Below are 19,626 nucleotides of genomic sequence, written 5' to 3' on the forward strand. Positions count from 1 at the left end.
TAGCAATACCGACAGCCTAAGGTTTCTTTTCTGTCATCAGGATGGAGGATACATATCCCTCACAGTAGCAATGAACTTCTAACAAAGCTACTGCACAGCACACCGAGAAGTAATGTACAAGCCTCAGCGTGCACCGGGGGTTAGTCAGTCCAGGAGAGTTCGGTTGGGGACTTTTTCCTTCTAGTTATGTATGTACTTATCAAGCCAAGGTAAACAAGTCAGTAGAAGAGTCACTGGAATATTTAACAATTCAGTAAACTGATTCCATCTATATTTTATGAATACGTTCTCAGCAGACTTATGGGCAGAAGTGACAAATGCTTTTAGAAGTTTCAGAAATCAAGAGACAGAAATAAGCTCTGAAGTTACCAAAGAAGAGTTGCCACACCCTAGGAAACAGGAGCAGAGAATAGCTGGAGAGCACCAGTTACCCCGATTGTGGCTGGAGAAAGGGTGGCTTTTGAAACAGAGCCACCACAACCTGTCAAGGTAGCAGCTATATCGTCAATACTAAGCTTATACATCACAGGAACTCCTGCGAATAAACCCGTAGGAGAAAGCACAGTGCATTTCAACTAAATACAAGCTTTTCCCAATCTTCACGCTTTTCCCAGCAAAAGCCACCAATGTCTTCAGTTACTGACTCGAAGAAAATCAGAAGCAGAAAACAGACTGTGATGGATCTACCATAACAGTACACAGGATTGTTCTGAGAACAAGGAGTGGCTGTGCAATTGCAGTAATGGCTCAAGGTTTGGAAACAGAAGTTAACAGACAATGCTCTTTCCTCTATTTTTCTTTAAGTATTAGTTAGCTGTAAGAAAGTTTTATTATATTTGCATTATTTCCAGCTTACTATTGTTGTCATAAATTAAGAACTGCTGTCTACTGGATCCAGTTGCTCGCTGCACTACTGAAAAGCCAGGGTTAGAAATAAAGGTCTGTATTTTCCTATCCTGTCATCTGCTCCCTCACCTTCTTATTCCGTAACCTGAAAGATGCCCCACCTGCTCCCACCTATTTTATGTGATAGTTGAAAAGAGAAATCTGCCAGATAACACAGTTCTGGAGTTGCACAGATCAGCTAACTCAGAGGCAACTATCTCCCTACTACAGGGGTGGGAGACCTCGAGGTCATATGCACATAGGGGGGTAACAGCAGTGGAGAGCTGCAGCCCATTAAAAGTGCATTCACATCTATTGGCCTTCCCTGGAAACTCAAACAAGTAAAATGAGTGGTAGCAATTCACAAAACTTCATCAGCCCCATGAGGATGTTACAAGCAGCCTCCTCTCTTCATGAATCCTTAGTGTTCAAGTCGTTTCCACTTTTCTTGCCCAGACAAAATATCGAAAAAACAGAAAACTTGAGTCTAAAAATAACTGTTTCTCAGTCTTTTAATCCCGCTAAGCAATTTCCCAACTGTAACCTCTTCTTCCTTATGCAGTGTAGCATGACTAAAGCAAATGCACTCCAGTGTTCACAGATAAAACAAACAAAAAAACCCCTATTTTTACTCCTAAGTCAGACTTAGTTTCAACATAACATAGTTGTAATGTACAGTTTTCCCCACGTGCCTATTGCTCAACTCTTAAAACCACAAATGACCACAAATCACTGAAAGCAATAGTTGCCTGAATGCTTTATAAAAGTGAAAGAGTTTTTCCCAATAAAATAATACCAAAAAGTCAAAGTAGACTACTCTTTATTCTGGATGGAGACCGTACAACGAAACCACTGTATCAGTTTTTCTTGTCACCATTTTCAAAGTATAATTGCAAGCCATACCATCAATCATTAGAGAAAAGCCCTCACACACGTAGGCTTTCACTAACTTCCCCCCCCCCTTCCTTGGTTTCACTTTGTAAAGTCTCTTTCAGGAAGCCTTGTGGGAACAAAAGATTGACAGAAATCCCAAACTCATTAGAAATCAGCTCAAGCAGTGATTATAGGGTGCTGATCTGCCCACTATCTTTCTATTCATTTTTCCATTTCCAGCAACCAGCCTCCTGCATGATGCCTTCAGGAAAGAGCTCCAGACTGCGCCAGTCACTCCATTTGCATACAGCACTGATGAAGCCAAGATTCACCTTTTCTGAACCCATCACTCCTCTGCACTATTCTGTCACAGAAATAATCTGGAGTAAAAGCTCCCTCTGGAAAAAAACCCAAAAGTTGCATAGGCTTCTTCAAGTTAAGCAGTAAATTCGATGGTAAATAAAGGATCATCTTTCTAAAATTATTCATGCAATAAAATACAGAAGCAGTCGTAAAAGTAGGTGCGAAACACAAGCCTTGTGCCATTCCAGGACAAATGCACAGCTCCATGTCTTGTTGCCTCATGAACTTTTCCCATATTGCCTGAGGAACTCTGAATATTCCTCTATGCATTCTGAGATGTTGGAGAGTGAATATATTGGGGGTGGCTTATAAACAGGCATCTGTGGCACTCTCCATGCAAGTGGGATACGCAGATTTCAACCTGTGCTATACATAAGGGGTTTGAACCTCTGTTTCCAGACACTTTAGCTTAGATATTAACAGATATTAATTAGATACTAGATATTAACTTAGATATTTAGCTTTAGATATTAACAGCAGTCCAGGAGCAGCAGAAGTGGCCTTGGGAAAAAGAGTAGCCTACAAAGGGGGGACATTATGCAGAAGAAAACATGTAGCCAGAGGAGAAGCCACAGCTGCCTTGCATTTTGGAGAAACAGGTGGCCTTTTGCATTATTTTTTTCCCCCCTTAGCTTCTTATATTGTTTCTGTGACCATAAAACTCCTTAGTCTGGATTTTCAAGGACTCTTAGTACGCCTCCGGTCAGGGAGAAACATGCAAGGCAGCCTGAAGTAAGCTGACTTAGGTACTGGCATCTGACAAGCCACCACAACACAGCATCCTGGCAGCACAGGTACCTAAGCCACCGTGCTTGAAGCTATGATGCCACCTGAGAGCCCATGCCACCATCTGGCAAGGTGGGCACCCCCAAGGACTGACATTAACCAAGACCAAAACCTCCAGGTATTCGGAGTCACCTGTTGCCGACTCCTGACTTAGTAATCCTCGTCTCCCCTCTCTCATTCTGCTTTTGCAATTGCATCTACAGTGGATGCTAGCCCCCTTCTAAAGCTGCTAAAAATCAAAATCTTTAGTCCTGAAGCTGCTTGGAGAGAATATCATGGCAACTGCAATCCTAGATGTCCTTCCACTAACTTTAGCTGGCTTTCCAACACGCTAACTCACTTCATGCTACTAAGAAGCAGGAAACATCTGCTTCTCTTTGCTCAACCAAGTTTGCCTTATAAAGTGGTCCTGAATGTGCAATTCTGGGTCAGTTTGGACATATACTAGCAGATGAGATATTTTTAATGTATTATATAGGTTGGAAGTGAATTATACTGGAATAACTTCAGGAGGTCCACCTAGAAATGGTTCTCAACACACATGGAAGTAATTTATTTCAAAAATAGGAGAATTTGAGTACATTTGCACAGTTTGGGTTTTTTTTGAAGGGCCTTTTTCTGCAATATTCCCAAGTAGGCATTTACCTAAGAATTACTCACTAGTCAGATGCACACTGTTCTTGAGAGCACAACCACTCCTGTTTTGATATTGGAGATTAATTCCCTTTTCTCTCCAGTGGTGAATTTGCCTAAGGTATACAGAGGCATATGTCTGGAGAAAGGAAGCCTTTTACTTCAAGCAATGTGATTCACACAGATGCATGGAGAGTAGGTGACAAGTTGCACTAGATATCCCTATGGATCTACTTTACCCTGTGCTCATAGGTAAGACTAATATATAATCACTACTTTTTGCAGTATTGACACTCATTAGGTAAAGTTTCAAACAGTGTAAAACAAGACTATTAAAACATAGTTTGAAGAGTAACTTTTAGGACCTTAAACTAGCTAGAGTCTTTAAAAATAATCAACTAGAAGAGAAATGTGAGCTCTAAATTATGTTGTGACCTAGATACATATATATACTGCAGTGAAATTTCCATTGGTTTGCACCAATTTAAATACTTATGTTTAAGTGATCCAGAATTGAAAGTGTTTTTTTCATAGATTTACTTCATAGAAAACACCCATTTACCTACTGAAGAATTCCTTTTCCTTTTTCTTTTAAAGTATCACAAAGCAGCAAGTTCACAAACAGCAACTAAAGATGCTACCAGACTATGTTCACAATTATTGGGGGAAAATAAAACATACTCTGAGGGATGTGAAAGTTAAAAAAATGCTGTCCTAAAACTAAGCAGTACATACTCCCTTTTTTCCCCTCTAATAAAGGAGGGTAAGGCACCTGCTCACACCGCCAGACAGTCCATTTCTGGACCAATGTACAAAATCAGATAGTTGCTATCATTTCCAGAAATGCTTCGGCTTACACAAGTGCTGCACCTGGAAAAGCTTCTAGTACGAAAAGGTATCAATAAGTCAGTGCAACAAGTGTCAGGAGTTCAATACTAATTTTGTGTTCTATTGTGAAAAGAAGACAAAATTACACAGTCACAAGCCACTGAGAGTTAAGGGATCTGCAGAAAATATTCCTTTCTAAGGCCATATAAGTCCATGAATAGAAAACTGGTATTAATCACTGTATTGGGTTTGTGTGGCAAGGTTTTGGTAGCAGGGGGGCTACAGGGGTGGCTTCTGTGAGAAGCTGCTAGAAGCTTCCCCTATGTTCGATAAAGTTAATGTCAGCGGGTTCCAAGACGGACCCGCCGCTGGCCAAGGCCGAGCCCATCAGCAACAGTGGTAGCGCCTCTGGGATAACATTTAAGAAAGGGAAAAGAAGTTACAGGGGAGTTGCAGTTGCAGCCAGAGAGAGAGGAGTGAGAAGATGTGAGAGGAACAACTCCACAGACACCAAGGTCAGGGAAGAAGGAGGGGGAGGAGGTGCTCCAGGCGCTGGAGCAGAGATTCCCCTGCAGCCCGTGGTGAAGACCATGGTGAGGCAGGCTGTGCCCCTGCAGCCCATGGATGTCCACGGTGGAGCAGATATCCACCTGCAGCCCGTGGAGGACCCCACGCCGGAGCAGGTGGATGCCCAAAGGAGGCTGTGACCCCGTGGGAAGCCCGCGCTGGAGCAGGCTCCTGGCAGGACCTGCAGACCCGTGGCCCCATGGAGAGAGGAGCCCACGCTGAAGCAGGTTTGCTGGCAGGACTTGTGACCCCACGGGGGACCCACGCTGGAGCAGTCTGTTCCTGAAGGACTGCACCCCGTGGATAGGACCCATGCTGGAGCAGTTCATGAAGAACTGTAGCCCATGGGAAGGACTCATGTTGGAGAAGTTCGTGAAGGACTGTCTCCCATGGGAGGGACCCCACGCTGGAGCAGGGGAAGAGTGTGAGGAGTCCTCCCCCTGAGGAGGAAGGAGCAACAGAAACATGTGATGAACTGACCCAAACCCCCATTCCCCATCCCCCTGCGCCACTCGGCGGGGGAGGAGGTAGAGAAAATAAGGAGTAAAGTTAAGCCTGGGAAGAAGGGAGGGGTGGGGGGAAGGTGTTTTAAGATTTGGTTTTATTTCTCATTACCCTACTCTGATTTGATTAGTAATAAATTAAACTAGTTTTTCCCCAAATCGAGTCTGTTTTGCCCGTGACTGTAATTGGTGAGTGATCTCCCTGTCCTTATCTCGACCCACGAGCCTTTCGTTTTATTTTCTCCCCCTGTCCAGCTGAGGAGGGGGAGTGATAGAGTGGCTTTGGTGGGCACCTGGCATCTAGCCAGGGTTAACCCACCACAATCACTTAGAGTCAATAGAAGTATTTCTTACTATTCTGTATTTAAGATAAAATACTTGTACATAAGCTACCTTGTGGCTTCCTGTACAAACACACATTTTATCCTTCTCTTTTCCAAAGTAGTCACACCAATACACAGAGTTATTAAGAGAAAAAAAAGAGACCACAAGACAAGAGACTTAGGTATTTTAAAAGAAGAAAAAAAAAATCCTTCTTCCCTTATCAGAATTTCTCAGTAAATTTGTTGCACTTCACTATCAGGGTTAATTTTTCAAACTGGTAGAATTAGCAGTCAGCTGACCCTGTTGTGGTATTTAAACCCATGGCCATCTTTTTTATGTCAATGCCATAAAAACTGAGTGTATCAAACACCTTTTGGTTAATACACAAAAGGAGGCAACCAGGTCTTTAATGCACCTTTCTGACTTCCTCTGATCCTTTGTATTTGTGATTGAGCATGGCATATTGGTCTTCCACAAAACCACCCATGGCAGCTCTTTATTTTGGTATTCAGTAACTCCCTCAGACTAAAGCCATTTCTCAGGGCACGCTTAGCTCTGCTGTATTCACCCAAATACCATTCCCTTAGGAACAGTTAACTCCTACAATCAAACATGCCCTATTTGGAAAAAAAAAAAGATAACAAGGACAGAAGAAAACCAGAAGTCAAATATTAATGGTGCACAGCTAATTCTCCCCTGTGTCAGACCAGTGAACCAGAGGAGCGTTGCTCTCCGCACTTCTCCCACTTCCCAGCCCCAAGGCAGGCAGACACCAGCCAGAGCCTACAACAGGGCACACTTGTAGTTTTGTTGATTCAGCTTGCATTCAGGTGTAATAGCACCCTAACTGCACTTTGTGACCCCCCCAAAAGCTCTGCCTGTGGCTCTTACACAATGATCTCCCTGGGATCTAGACTTCAAGAATGAAAGACTCAGGGAGAGTCGGGGAGCCTGTCTGCAGACAAAGGTTAACTTATCTTTATTTTTACAAAGCTAAACAGGCAAAGACAGCAGTTGCAGCTGCAGATGTATGTGTAGTTCTGGATAAGCAAAGCTTCTTTACATAACCAGCCCTGCAGCATCCCGTGTCCTGGCCAAGATTTCTGCTGAGCAAGGATACAGAGCCGTACAACAGATTTGTCCATATTCTAAATCAGCAGAGCACCAGCCATTTCTAATACAGAATCATTTAGAAGCTTTAATGTGCCTGTTGCATTCAAGCTGAACTGACAGTCTTGAATTTTAATCCACAGGATCCTAGCCTCCCTCCAGTGCACGGGATGCACTTTCTAGCAGTGCAGCAGAACCCCATGCTAAAGTAGCTGTTGTGAGATAAGTGCAAGAGCAAAGACAGTCATACAGTCAAAGCTACTGAATATTGCTGGGAACACTGGATTTTTGTCTCTACTCTAAAGTCCTGACATGAAACAAGATTTCATACCAAACAGCTTACAGTATTTTTTTTAAAGTGTTCTGAGCAAGGATGAAGTAGAAAATAAACAGTATGCAATCATAAATCACTAGAGAGCACCACAGCAAGTATACACTTAGAAGCCAAATTAGGCAATTTTAAGTCAATCTTTTGACTGCTTGGCTTTGCAGTTTTGATGTAGCTCTTTCAACTCATCATTTATGCAACTTAAACCACATAGCATATATTGATAATCAGGGAGCAATTTCCCCAGTGTTATTCAGATAAAGTTCAATTGCCTCTTCTGTTTCTCCATGGTGACCAAAAGCTTGCTAAAGCAAGTTGAAATCATAAAAACGCTTGCAAGTTAACCTCCTGCATGAACATGCCATATGTGTCTGATTACAAGTTAGCATATACACCTCACGATAAAACCCAGCCCTTAACCTGTACCTTTTCTGCTGCGGATGTGACGAATCCCTTGTTGCTTTCTGAAAAAGAAGTGGTGCTTAGGACCAAGGTCTTTTCACATCGTCAGTGAGACACTTACTGCTTTGCCAGTAGGTATCAGCATACAAGGTCAGAAACTGAGCACAGGGAAGAAAGAAAAACCACCCCTACCACCCGCCATTTAAAACCTCAGCCCATCCCTGAAGCAGCTGTAGAAATGCCGGCAGTTACCTCAGAAACAAGAAGCAGCTGGGTTCAGTTCCCGATTCATCTTTACAGAGCAAACAAGGAGAGGGAGGGTCTTAGGGTCTTGTATAAGGAAGTGGGGTTGGGGGGAGAACAAGTGATGCTGGAGGAAGGTGTAGAGTTAAAAGGCTGTCAGTGTGACAGTTGGACAATCTGTCTAAAAGGCCCTGTGGTTAGTTACTGAAGGGTTGGGGGACAGTATCCTCGGTTTGAAAAAAAAGTGTGTTGTCACAGCAGAAGATACTGAATTTGGGTGTGTGAGCTAGGCATAGTTTCTTTGGGGAACACCAGCAAGAGCCTGGTGATAGTCATGACTGCAGAAAGTCAGTCTGGAGATGGATCTGTGTATTTTGTTTATTCCATCTGCTTCTTCCAGGGCACCCTGCAGATGGGGGGATAAGAAAAGATCAGAGGAATTTTTTCTACCTGCCCTTTATCTTCCTAGCACACAGTCATATATCTGTAGCTGCCATGTGTATGGCTAATAATGGAGCTTAGAAGAAAGGGAATGGGTTGAGATGGAAAGAATCGCTTAGCAAAGTATTATGAATGTTCATCTTCTTTTTCTGTCTCGGTTATGTGCAGGGAGTGACCTTGCCTGTATAATGATCTATTTGCAAGTTTGTCACTGGAAATATCATTTGTACAAAGAACATTTATATATTTGCATGTACACTTCTGTAGGGTGGCTGACCAGGTAGTTGTAAAACCACTGCGAGCTCACAGCACTACAGTCCATTCAGAACCGTATGGTACCACAGTCATATATATGCAGATAACAGTGGGATTCCCCTTTAAAAAGTGAGAAGCATTTTTATTTTAAATATAACTATTCTGCATCATCCTTATTCTTTGCTAGTGGTAAGTATGCATTCAGCATCTTTATTGTGGCTACACTTTCATAAGGAGAATTAATCTTATGGAATCATTTAACAAAGCAGATGACATGAAGGTGCTCTCTTAAGGGAGAAGAAAAGTCATTTCCTGTTTCACATAAAATGAATGGGGAAAAATAATATCACAGCCAAGAGGCAGAAAGAATCAAATCTCAGTTTGTATGCGTGATTCATGATTCATTCTTAAGGTGATGAATGAAGCAGCACACTTCCCGATATGTAAGTCTTTCCTCCGTGTACTTGGTTTTGCATCATTTGTCGAGTCAAAACGATTAAAAAGTACTTCACCCTCGCACTCCCTGTAGCAATTCAGATGCTCAAGTAACTGTCCTTTCTGGAACACATTAGTTTCACAACAGGTAAGCAGGAAGTGAAGACACTGAGTAATCCAGGAAGCAAGGCAACAATTCTCATTGCTGGATGGGATACATGGCCTTGATTTGAAATAAAAATATTCTACTTCTCTGACCAAAACTGTTTTCTAAAATGTTGTAGATGTACACTTGCAAGAGTTAAAGGAGACATCTCCAAAAAGCGTTTCAAACAGCTCACAGTAATTATGTAGTGCTTACTAGGAAGAGAAAGCTAAAGATCATATGAACTGTTACGGGTAACTTTCCCATCTTTTATCTCCATAGAGTATTCCTCATTTCCACTAGGCAAGGAAAAATTATCCATCTGCTAATATATCCTATAGATTCATGCCCTAACTGATGCTCTGTAACTATAATCAGCTGTATAGCACATTTTACAAAGAGACAGGGAAGTACATGCAAATCTGACCGAGTGTCTTCATTTAAAATGGCACTGTCAAACCCAGGTCATTCGGTCCTTTATGGAAGAAGATGAACTCAGGAGATCTATTTTCCATTCTTTGGCTTGATACAGCTGTTAGTGCTGTTGCTAAAAGCCGGTATTCATCTTTGAAGATAAGCTGCCCACATGTCTTTCTGGGGTTAGCCAGATGGTCGTAGCGCACTACTGATGCACAACTGCAGTGTTAGTACAGGCTGAGTGGAACTAATGAGTGGAAGCGTGGGTGGGATGCTCAATGGCTTAAACATTTGTTTCTTTTTTCTTCTGTAGATAATACTGGTGGTCCATGCAGGCTAGCAACCTTTAACTTCAATTAAGGTTGTAGGTGTAGGATTCACGTATTTTTTTCTTACTGTGTGGATACTAATGAGAGCTTGCCTCATCATACATCACAATCAGATAACTACCTAAACCACATCTAAAAGTATATTTTGTCCTTCACATGAAAGTAAAAGCAGGCTAAGATTTCTTATGTAGTTACTATTAATATGTTTATAAAGTTACTTTAGAGGGTAGATACTTTCCCAGACAGTATCGCAAAACATCATTTAACAAGGATATACTGAATATTGATTAAAAATAGCCATGCATTTCAAACTTAAAAGCTATATCTTATTGGTCAGCTTGGCAATGCAGTTAGACAAGAACCATGCACTGCTTGGAACATTACAGATTCATATCTGATTTTTGCTGCAATTGGTACTTCACTGCTATTTTTTCTAAACTGTGTTATTGTGCTTAATGATGCTATTAACAGCCTGAGAGACAGCAATAGGGAAGGGGACGCAAGAGCTCTCCCAGGAGGGCAAAAGCACAGAACCCCAGCAGTGAAATAAGTGAACAAGAGACCAAACAACCCGGTTGTTTTCTGTCAGAGGCAGGCTAAAACTGACTCTTCCAAAGAAAACAAACCCAACTTTCTGTTCCTCCAGCAGTCTGCCTTGTCTATACAAAATCTGTTCACATTACGCAAAGCTTTATGAAGAGAAAGAAAGCCTTCTTTACCCCCAATAGAGGTCCATTAATTCGATGGAAAAAGTTGTCTCCTTCTGGGTGTTTTTTAGACCTATATAAATCACTATCTTAAACACTTTACAACTCTAGTCATCTTTTCACCTTAGCACTTCAAAATGGCATCCCACAAACTATCAGTTTAAATATAGAAATACTTACTTAGGAGATACTTTGCGATCATTCATATTTCATTTATTATACTAAAAATTAATCTATAACTAAAATCATATGCCCTTCACTTTGCTAGGTATTTTGTACTCTTCCACTATTTCTCTTTTAAACTTTGTCAACACTAAGAAAAAATAAGGAGAGTTAGACTGATTTCCTAGGAAAACAAACCATGTACAGTCACAGCAGATCTACCTTGGCTTATAGCCTGAACCACAAGGGTTATATTCTTCATTGCCACTCATAACTTTCAGCTTATGTTTTCCAGAGTTAAATTCCTGAATTAGACACCATAGTTCCTGCAGAAAATAACGTAACACGTTGTAAAGGGAGAGTTTGGAGTACCTGAATGGGACTTGCAACCGCCAGCACACTGACTGGAGAGAAGCTGAAGACAACACCCTGGGAACACCAGAGAGAGAAGTATGGTTGCGATTCAGCCCTCTCTGAGACATAGGCTCTTCCTTGCAGCTTGAGTTCATCTCCTCTCTCTGAGGCTGAGATTCACAGCCTGGAAATACTCCTCTAGACACTGGAACCAGGGCAACATTTCTCATTTCAAGTTTGGCAGAAGAAAAGCAGCGGGATGCAGCTCTTCTTTCCTCCCCCAAAGGACATAGATGCAGTCTTATGGCTTAAGCCGATTTCTGAAAAGTAATTTTCCACTTTCATTCCACTCTTTCAGCATGCATGCCTACCTTCCGTGTACAAAACCTGACTTACCAGAGCTGAGATTGTCTCCTAGCACTCCTTTTGCCTTGCCATTACCCAAGCATACAGAGCACAGAGTGAACTCATTTGTCTCGGTTACTTTTTATTTTCTATGGCCCCCAAAAGGAACCCTATAAGTGTGTGTTGTCACCTTCGACTACTGTAGTAACAGCAGCATTCATTATCTGTACTCTTCATTAGTAAACTGCTAGTAATGTTAGTCTTTTGTCTGTTGCCAAACTCTTTTATTCAACATGAAAAATATGGCAAAAGCCTGTCTTACATTTACATAAGCAGCAACTCCATTTTACTGTTTGTTTTTTCCTCTACAGCCAAAATACCTTCCAAACAGTTCCTATTGTTGATAGGAGGAGGAAAGTAGCTCTTTAAACCTTCAAAACCCAGTATTTTTCTAAAGTTTTCAGTCTCAAGTGAATAGCACTGAAATGCTTAGTATATAACAAAGCAATCACAAGTACAAAGACTAGCAACTTTGAAAAAATCAAAGCTGTCCATATGAAACATTTTTGCCTTAGTTTGGATAATGAAAACCAACCACAAGTCATTGCAGTGAAGCACTCATTTTTCAAATTCTCGGTAGGATGCCAATATGGGAGCGCAGAGAAACCAGGGTGTCACCATAAAGCGGGAAGCCGTCTGCCCCCACCTCCTACTGGTACAAGGTTTCCTGATGGCCATGGAGGCTGGCAGGTCTGCTCAGGCAGGCGATGGCCTCGGAATATATAGACCCTGCGGTCAGTAAAGCAGCACAGCCTGAAAACCTGAGATACAGCAGTAGGTTTTTACATTGTTTCTTATGATTTCTATTGAAGTTTCCAATTTTTAGAAGAAAACTTCAGCAAATTCATCCTTCTGGGATCATATTGATGTCAGAGGTGTTATAGCATGAATTATTTCAGTCCTGAGAAGCTAAGTAGCATTGGGCCTTAGTTATTCTAGGTACTAATGGCATTTATTAGTTCCCTGACATGCAGCTACGTTAGAGTCTTACTCATAAAATACCTGTAACCAACTACCAGGCTTATCTGTAGTCTGTTAAGTAAAATTAGACACCCATAAAAACCCACAGACATTATATGGTGTTTCCAAGCCACATTATTTATGATAATCAGCAGCTGTGAAAGTGAAGTCCCTCCGCATAAATGCAGAAGGCATCTTTCTTGGCAATTATTCATCAGACCGGACTCTAGAGTCAGCAGAGGCTCGAATGCGAATGACGAACCGCACAGCAGCCCGCTTGTGTGCCTGTAGCCTGGGGAAGGGCAGGCACAGCCCTGACTTTTAAACAAGGACACATAAACAGAGCCAAGATGCTGAAAGCCATCATTATAAAGCCTGAGAAAAAATGAAACAACAACAACAAACAGTTGGGCAGCCTTTCTGAAGTGGATGTGCTCCTCTTTCACTGTTCTCTGAATCTCCTTAAATTTTGATTGGCTTTAGATTTGAAAGCAATTGGCAGACAGTCAAAATTTAAAATTGATGAAGTACAATTGGTCTGTTCATGGGACGCTTGGAAAAGAAAATAATGATCTTTCAGACAAAAATGTTCTGAGGAAGCTAAGCCACCATGTCAACAGATAAGAAAGCAAACAGTGGTACTGAAATGGCTGGAGCAAACGGTATTTAAAAGAAGGTTTTGTCCTGGAGGAGTTGTGGCAAATTCAGAGGGCTTTGTACTTGGTGATCTCTAGGATATTCTTTTATGCTTCCAGGACATGCTGGCAGTGTAGCGAGGTCCAGGGGTCATACCTAATTTGTATTAACTGCATTAGTCCAGAGAGGAGACCTGAAAAACTGCAGTTCATAGCATGAAGGAATGACATGCCCTGTATTGATCCAAAAATTAAAAGATGTCAGCCCTACATAGCGCAGTCTAAAAAGATACCCCCAAACAAAAAAAACCTACCAAACACTGTTGAGGTAGCTTTGACCTGTGGACAAATTCAAGAAGGCATACAAAATATATGCAAGCTAGCCTCTCCTTGGCAAGATGCGGGGCAGTGCTGTATCACTTTGTGTCTATCACTTTCTCTTCTCCGTCCATGAAAAGCAGTGAACTTAACAGGACAGCTGCTGGGTCCTGGCTCAGCAAAGTACCTGGGCTCCTAATCCCCACCTGGGTCCCGAGGGCAGCCTCTGAGATGTTAGGAGACTGACGAGGTTCATGACTTCTGCAGTTCTGGGGCTTGGATTTGTATATTGAATTTGATCTACTTTTGCATCTGTATGTCTGGGTGACATGTCATTGTTGACTCAAGATCAGAGAAAAGTGTGAGAGACAGAAAAAGTAAAGGTTTTTAACAATGTCACTCAAACTATGACCTACCTGAGGATTTGGAAAACTCCTCCCATCTTCAACAATGAAGCCAACAAGATTTGGTGATCAGTGGGACCAGCCTGAAAGAGGGTAGATTTAGATTGGATATAAGGAAGAAATTCTTTCCGATGAGGGTGGTGAGACACTGGAACAGGCAGCCCAGAGAAGTTGTGGATGCCCCATCATTGGAAGTGTTCAAAGTCAGGTTGGACAGGGCTTTGAACAACCTGATCTAGTGAAAGATGTCCCTGTCCATGGCAGAAGGGTTGGACTAGAGGCTCTTTGAAGGTCCCTTCCAACCCAAACCGTTCTGTGATTCTGTGATTCTTTTCACGGTGGAGAATTAGCACTGTGGTACCTTATGGAGGAGGGTTTGGGACATATGGTTACATCTCTTCAGCAAATCTAGGCCTCTTTATTGGCATCTGTCAGATAATAAATGAGTAATTCCTGGAGTAAAAATGGCAATAACAGCTTCCTTTCCCTTCCTTGCCAAGAAGTGCTGTTACAAGTAGAGGACTTGGATTTATAAGCCTACCCCAGAAGAATCAATGTTCCTTTTGGTCAGCCAAGTGACAGCTCACAGGGGCACCAGCCGGTGTGCCAAGGCACAGGCTGGCCTTTTTCTAAGCAGAAAAGTAGGAGCAGGGATGGGATTAAGTAAAGGATCTGTTCTTATGGGTTTACCAGTTGTCTGCAGGAGTCATTTGAACAGGTTGGGGCAGTAAAGGGAGGGCAGCAGGCAGTGTGTGTACGTGTGTGTGGAGCTGGGGAGGGGATGGGAAATCTGTAACTAATAGGCATCTTTTCATCTTTCTCACTCTGTTTTCTTTCCAGTGGTGCCCAGATAGGGGACAAATCTTCCCATAAACAGTAATCCTTTAGAAAGTGTTCAAGTATGGCTATTACTTAACTTCCTGATTAGTAGCAGTCACCACCTGCTACTTCTGCTCCTCATTGTCCAGCATAATGGAAGTGTTCATTTCCCTGGCTGTGAAAAGGTAATGGGAGGGGAGTCCCTCTTCTCTCTTTTGGCAAAAAGAGCAACAGTCCCTCCTTTTCTCCTGTAACTAATCCCAGACTATATTTATCCAAGAAAATAAAATTCTATTTCTGCTGACAAATAGCTGGATAAGGCAGATTATGAATACTAAAAAAAAAAAAACACAAAAGCAATAATTCTGATCTCTTTGAACTAAATTAAGGGTTCCTGCTGCAGGGCTTTTTTATTGCCTGACTGTGGCTTTGAGATCCCAGAAAGCACTAAGCAAAGGCAATATATTCAATATTTTTGACACCTCAAACATGCAAAGACTTTGCAAAGACTTCTGTTTTCTTCAAACCTTACTAGCTGAAGCTGCCAAGAGAGCTGCACATGTTGCCTTGAAAGACAGCTGTTAAAATAGTCTCCTTTGATCAAAATTCTTCCATGTTTATAGCTAGAGCAAGATAAAGCATTATAGGATTTTTTTAGCACAGACTGAAAATCATAAAAAGAATGAAACTTGCAAAACCTGAAAAGTGCATTTGTCATGAGCGGGCATAACTTTTGAAATGTCAGTTAAAAGGAGACAACCCATGAATAGACTATGAGGATTTTCAGACTTTCTATTTCCCTAAAGTCCTCTTTTGTTTTACACTGGGAGTGGTGGTGTCTCTTCCTAGGGAAGCACAGGCAGGCAGTAGATTAGTCCTTATTTAGATGGTAAGTTCCAGCCTATTTGAATTGTATTAAGCATTCTCCTTACTTCTGTGGGATTTGTCATAAATCTTGAGTAAATATACTTAGCGCAATCTCAAAGACTGAAGTTTTGATTTCTCAGAGGGCTCAAATCTTTAAGCCTTAAAACTTCTCTTGTTTAAGAGAGATAAAGCAAAAGAATCTACTTGTCAAAACAAACACGGGGGAAAAAAACCCTCAGTACAACCCTAGACATTATCTCAATGGGAAGTGGCACTCATTTGGGGCTTTTCGGTAGCATTCTTTGCCCAGGAGTGAAATCTATTATAGGAATTAGTCCTGCCCCTTAAAATGGTAGCATCACTAAGAAGCAAATGAATCCTACTCTCTTTCCCTCTGTTTTCCTACCCATTCTCCTTCTTCTAAACAGTATTCAAAGGTTTCTTCAAAGGTCTTCATCCTATCTTTGTTGCCATGGTCTCTCACAGAGTTGAAACAACATTTTCAAAACTAATGCCTGCTCTAAATGCATTGTTGTTGGGATGCTGAGTCAGTTCTCTGCTGACGAGGGTGAAAGAAAAAGAATCTTTGAAAATCAGTTTTAACATTCAACTAACCTGAATGGGGAAAAGCAAGACATCTATATGCTGCTAGACAGAAGCAAAACTTTTCAGGGGTGAGATGCCTTGCATTTTGGGAAGAAAACCAAATTGTCTTGAGGTTTTTGTGTCAGCTATACTGGTTTTACTCTTTCTTTTTATTCATACCAGACCTGAGAAAGACAATCACTTCTCAGAAGGAAAAAAAAAAACCACAGAAGAATCCTGTTGATTAACACACACCTCCCCCCAACTAAATCCTTGCTGTGGAGGTGACAGAGGATGCTTGGTATGCATTAGCAGTGACAGGCAGGGCTAGCTTTGGCACGGTTGAAATGAGTAGGGGTAAATGATGAAGAAGCACCATTATTTCTAAGGGAATTTACAAGATATTTTGCTTGTATTCAGCTTTTCTATTTGCCTCTCTTGTTTAACTACTTGTATGTTCTTTGAAACAAGGTCCATCTCTAGCACACATACTTGTACAGCACATAGGAAAACAAGCTTACTATCCTAACTTGAACTTTTAAGCTTTACTATATAAATAAGAACACCTATTTGCTATGCAAATTAGAGCACCGCACACTTCATACATGCATTTCAAGAAAAGACAAGATCTTTGTCACAGACTTGGTGACATCAACTTTAAATTGTTTTTAGCTGCCTGGCTTCAATTTTTTATAGATCCTTTGAACATGTGTCCTTAGCCCGTGGTCTGGCATGGCATGGCATGCTAAATTCTGTATATTTGTTCATTATTCCTAGGGGAGGAATTTGCATGAAAATTCTGTTGGTCTAATTATATGCCTCAGCTAGAGAAACTCTGTTCATCTGTCTGCAGCAAATTTCACCTTTATGAAACAGATGATGACTTTGCCAGAGACTTTCTGGACATTGTAGCAACTGAAGGTTTTACAGCCTACATTTGTAATATGGGTCATAAACTGAATTGAAGGAAAAAAAACCTTTAGATCGTTACAATGCTTTTGAAAACCACCCTTCATCTTCAGGAAAAATAATCACAGTTTAACGGGCAAAGATGTTTGCAGCAGCTTATTAAGGGTAAAATGCAGCCTCCCCTGCTACTCATATCTCTCCGTGTCAGGGAATTCAGGTTGTGAATGAAGAAAAGCTCGACAAGGATCTGAAAACACAGTGGAAGAGCATGTTGTGGGTCTTGATCTCCAAGACAGATGGGGGACTGAATATTGGAAGTGTTTCAGGGTGACAGGATGCAGAAAGAACAATAAAATGGGGCAAGAGTTCTTCCTGTAGCTTAAAAACTGCATGAGTGTGAAAGTGCATTCATTAAATGGCAACGGTAAGGACCTTCCCAATTTTTCATCCTATAGGATGAAGATGGATACACTGAAACAGAGCTGGTGATCATGGGGTTTGCTGTTTCCAAAGCTGTTCACATTTCAGAAGGTTTAAAGGTATTCTTAAAGAGACTGTATGCAGACTGTACATTGTGTGTATATTCCTCCCGCTCCTTTTTTTTTTTTCCCCCTTTCCTCTGTGATCACCTCACTTTTTTCCCCCCATGGTTTTAATTCACATAACTCTCACTTTTTCACCTAAATCCTTTCCCTCGTGGTCTTCAGAATTTCCTCTTTTACTTTTTCTTTCTGTGCTATTTGTCTTCCCTTGCTCATAATTTGCTGATTTTCACTAAATTTTATTTTTCCCTGTTCTCCTAAATTCCACCCTTCCAAAACTTTCTTGTTCCCCTTTTCTAGTTTGTTCTTGGCTTTACAGTCTTTTTTAACACTGTTCATATGCTGTTGCTGGGGCTTCCATGGCCTTTTTAAGGTCTCCTTTATTTATTTCCATTCTCTGATCAGCCATATCAACCCATAAATCCTATAGCCTAATCTACCATGCACCCTTCTTCCTAATGAATCTACCTCATCATCTGAAATCCATTTCTCCAACTGATTTCTTTTTTGGATACCAGTGCTACACATCTGCATTGATCTTTTGACTTTCCACCACTCAGATCCTTCCAGGTTCATTTATTTTCTGTCCAATAAGCAGCTCTTCTAACAAGTAAATTCTCTGAGCTCCTCACTATGTATTTCATTATCCTCATCTTCTTCCTAAATGGGCTGCCCTTTTTTTTGCCCACTTGACCAAAATCTCCCTCCTTTCCGTACCCATCACAGCAGCATCAGAGATCCTGATGACAAGAATGAAACGGAGAACACTCTCTGCTTGCCAGCCTGGGCTTCTCCTGCCATGTTCCTTCCCCATAGCTTGTGGACTTTCTATGGAAATTGTATTTTCCCTAGGGAGTCGTCAGTGGGATTCACACAGCCGCGGGCAGAGGAGAGCAGCGTCTCTCGCACTGCCTGCCGGATGCGCTGCAACCGCAGGCTTTCACTCCCGACGGGTCGCACCAGAAGAGGGAAGAGTTCTCATCCTTATCCCCATCCTTACAACACAGCTGGCTCTGTCCTCTTCTCCTCAGGCAGATTCACCGACTGCCATGGCACTACCTCCAGCAGAAAGCGAGGCAGGATTTGGCCCCAAATCAAAGACCTCACCGATGTGTCATACGAGTTAGCATCAGTGTCTGTCTCTGCTGGGGAAGGGCTAAGAGCTAGAATAGCAAGGGTATTTCAGGTCAGGCCTGAGGCGAATTAGCAGACAAGTTGTGAAGCTTACACAACATGTGGCCACATTATGTGTGGCTCCAGTCAGCGCTAATAGCCTGTCATTGAGCTCCATGTTTAAACAATTTGAGCAAACAGCAAACACAGAAGATGGGAGGAGGGAAAAAGGCCTTCGAGGAATAAGAAAGATCAGGCTACTTAGTACACTTGGCAAGCAAATATTGCAGCAGTGAGGACAGCAGCATACCTACTAGGTAGTCAGAGATGTGATCCAGTTCCTACCGTGCAAAAGTAACATAATACAAAACCAAAAATATATAAGTGGTCCACTTTTAAAATTCACTCAGCCAGCAATTTTTAGAGCTACATAGGAAACCGATTGTTGGTTTAGGCTGTGTCTGATCATGTGAATTATCTGAGAGGAAAAAAAAAAAAATGCTTTTGGTTTAGCAGCAAGGAAACCAAAAGAGGGGAACAGGAGGAAAAAGAAAAACAAGCTTTAGTAACAACAAAGAGTAAAATTCAACCACATCCATATAAATAACATTGATACTAGTGTTGGGAAGTAAATATAAAAACATTTTAAAATAGAAGAACTTAGAAACCATACTGCATTGTTTAGTATGAAAATAATAGCCTTTCGAGCCAGTACTATTAAAGAACGTATTTAATCCAGTGCAGAATTGGCTATGAAACCGTCCACTCTACCATGGGAATGCTTAGCTCAGTATCTGGTAGGTTGCCAGCCATTTAAAATGTTTTTGTGTTGGTTTAATGATTGTTCCCATGAGCACTGATGGTAAGGGTTGACATTAATTAAAATACTAAGTCATCAGAGCTTGCATTGTGGGGAGAGAGAGAGAGAATGGGCTGGATCCAATTGTCTTCAAGGTTTCTTCGGCCTTCCACATTTTTC

At 41.6% G+C, this 19,626-nt stretch overlaps 1 long non-coding RNA gene across 1 annotated transcript in view; it reads right to left on the reverse strand.

Annotated features, from left to right (window-relative positions):
- LOC127015479 (uncharacterized) overlaps positions 1–7,722 on the reverse strand; it is a 58,653-nt gene extending 50,931 nt beyond the window's left edge. The window contains exon 1 of the long non-coding RNA XR_007766352.1: positions 7,627–7,722. This is a non-coding gene — a long non-coding RNA (uncharacterized LOC127015479). The remainder of the gene's footprint in view (positions 1–7,626) is intronic.
- Between the last annotated feature and the right edge of the window lie 11,904 nt (positions 7,723–19,626).

Source organism: Gymnogyps californianus, chromosome 4, assembly GCF_018139145.2.
Source record: "Gymnogyps californianus isolate 813 chromosome 4, ASM1813914v2, whole genome shotgun sequence".
In the NCBI taxonomy this organism is placed as follows: Eukaryota; Metazoa; Chordata; class Aves; order Accipitriformes; family Cathartidae; genus Gymnogyps; species Gymnogyps californianus.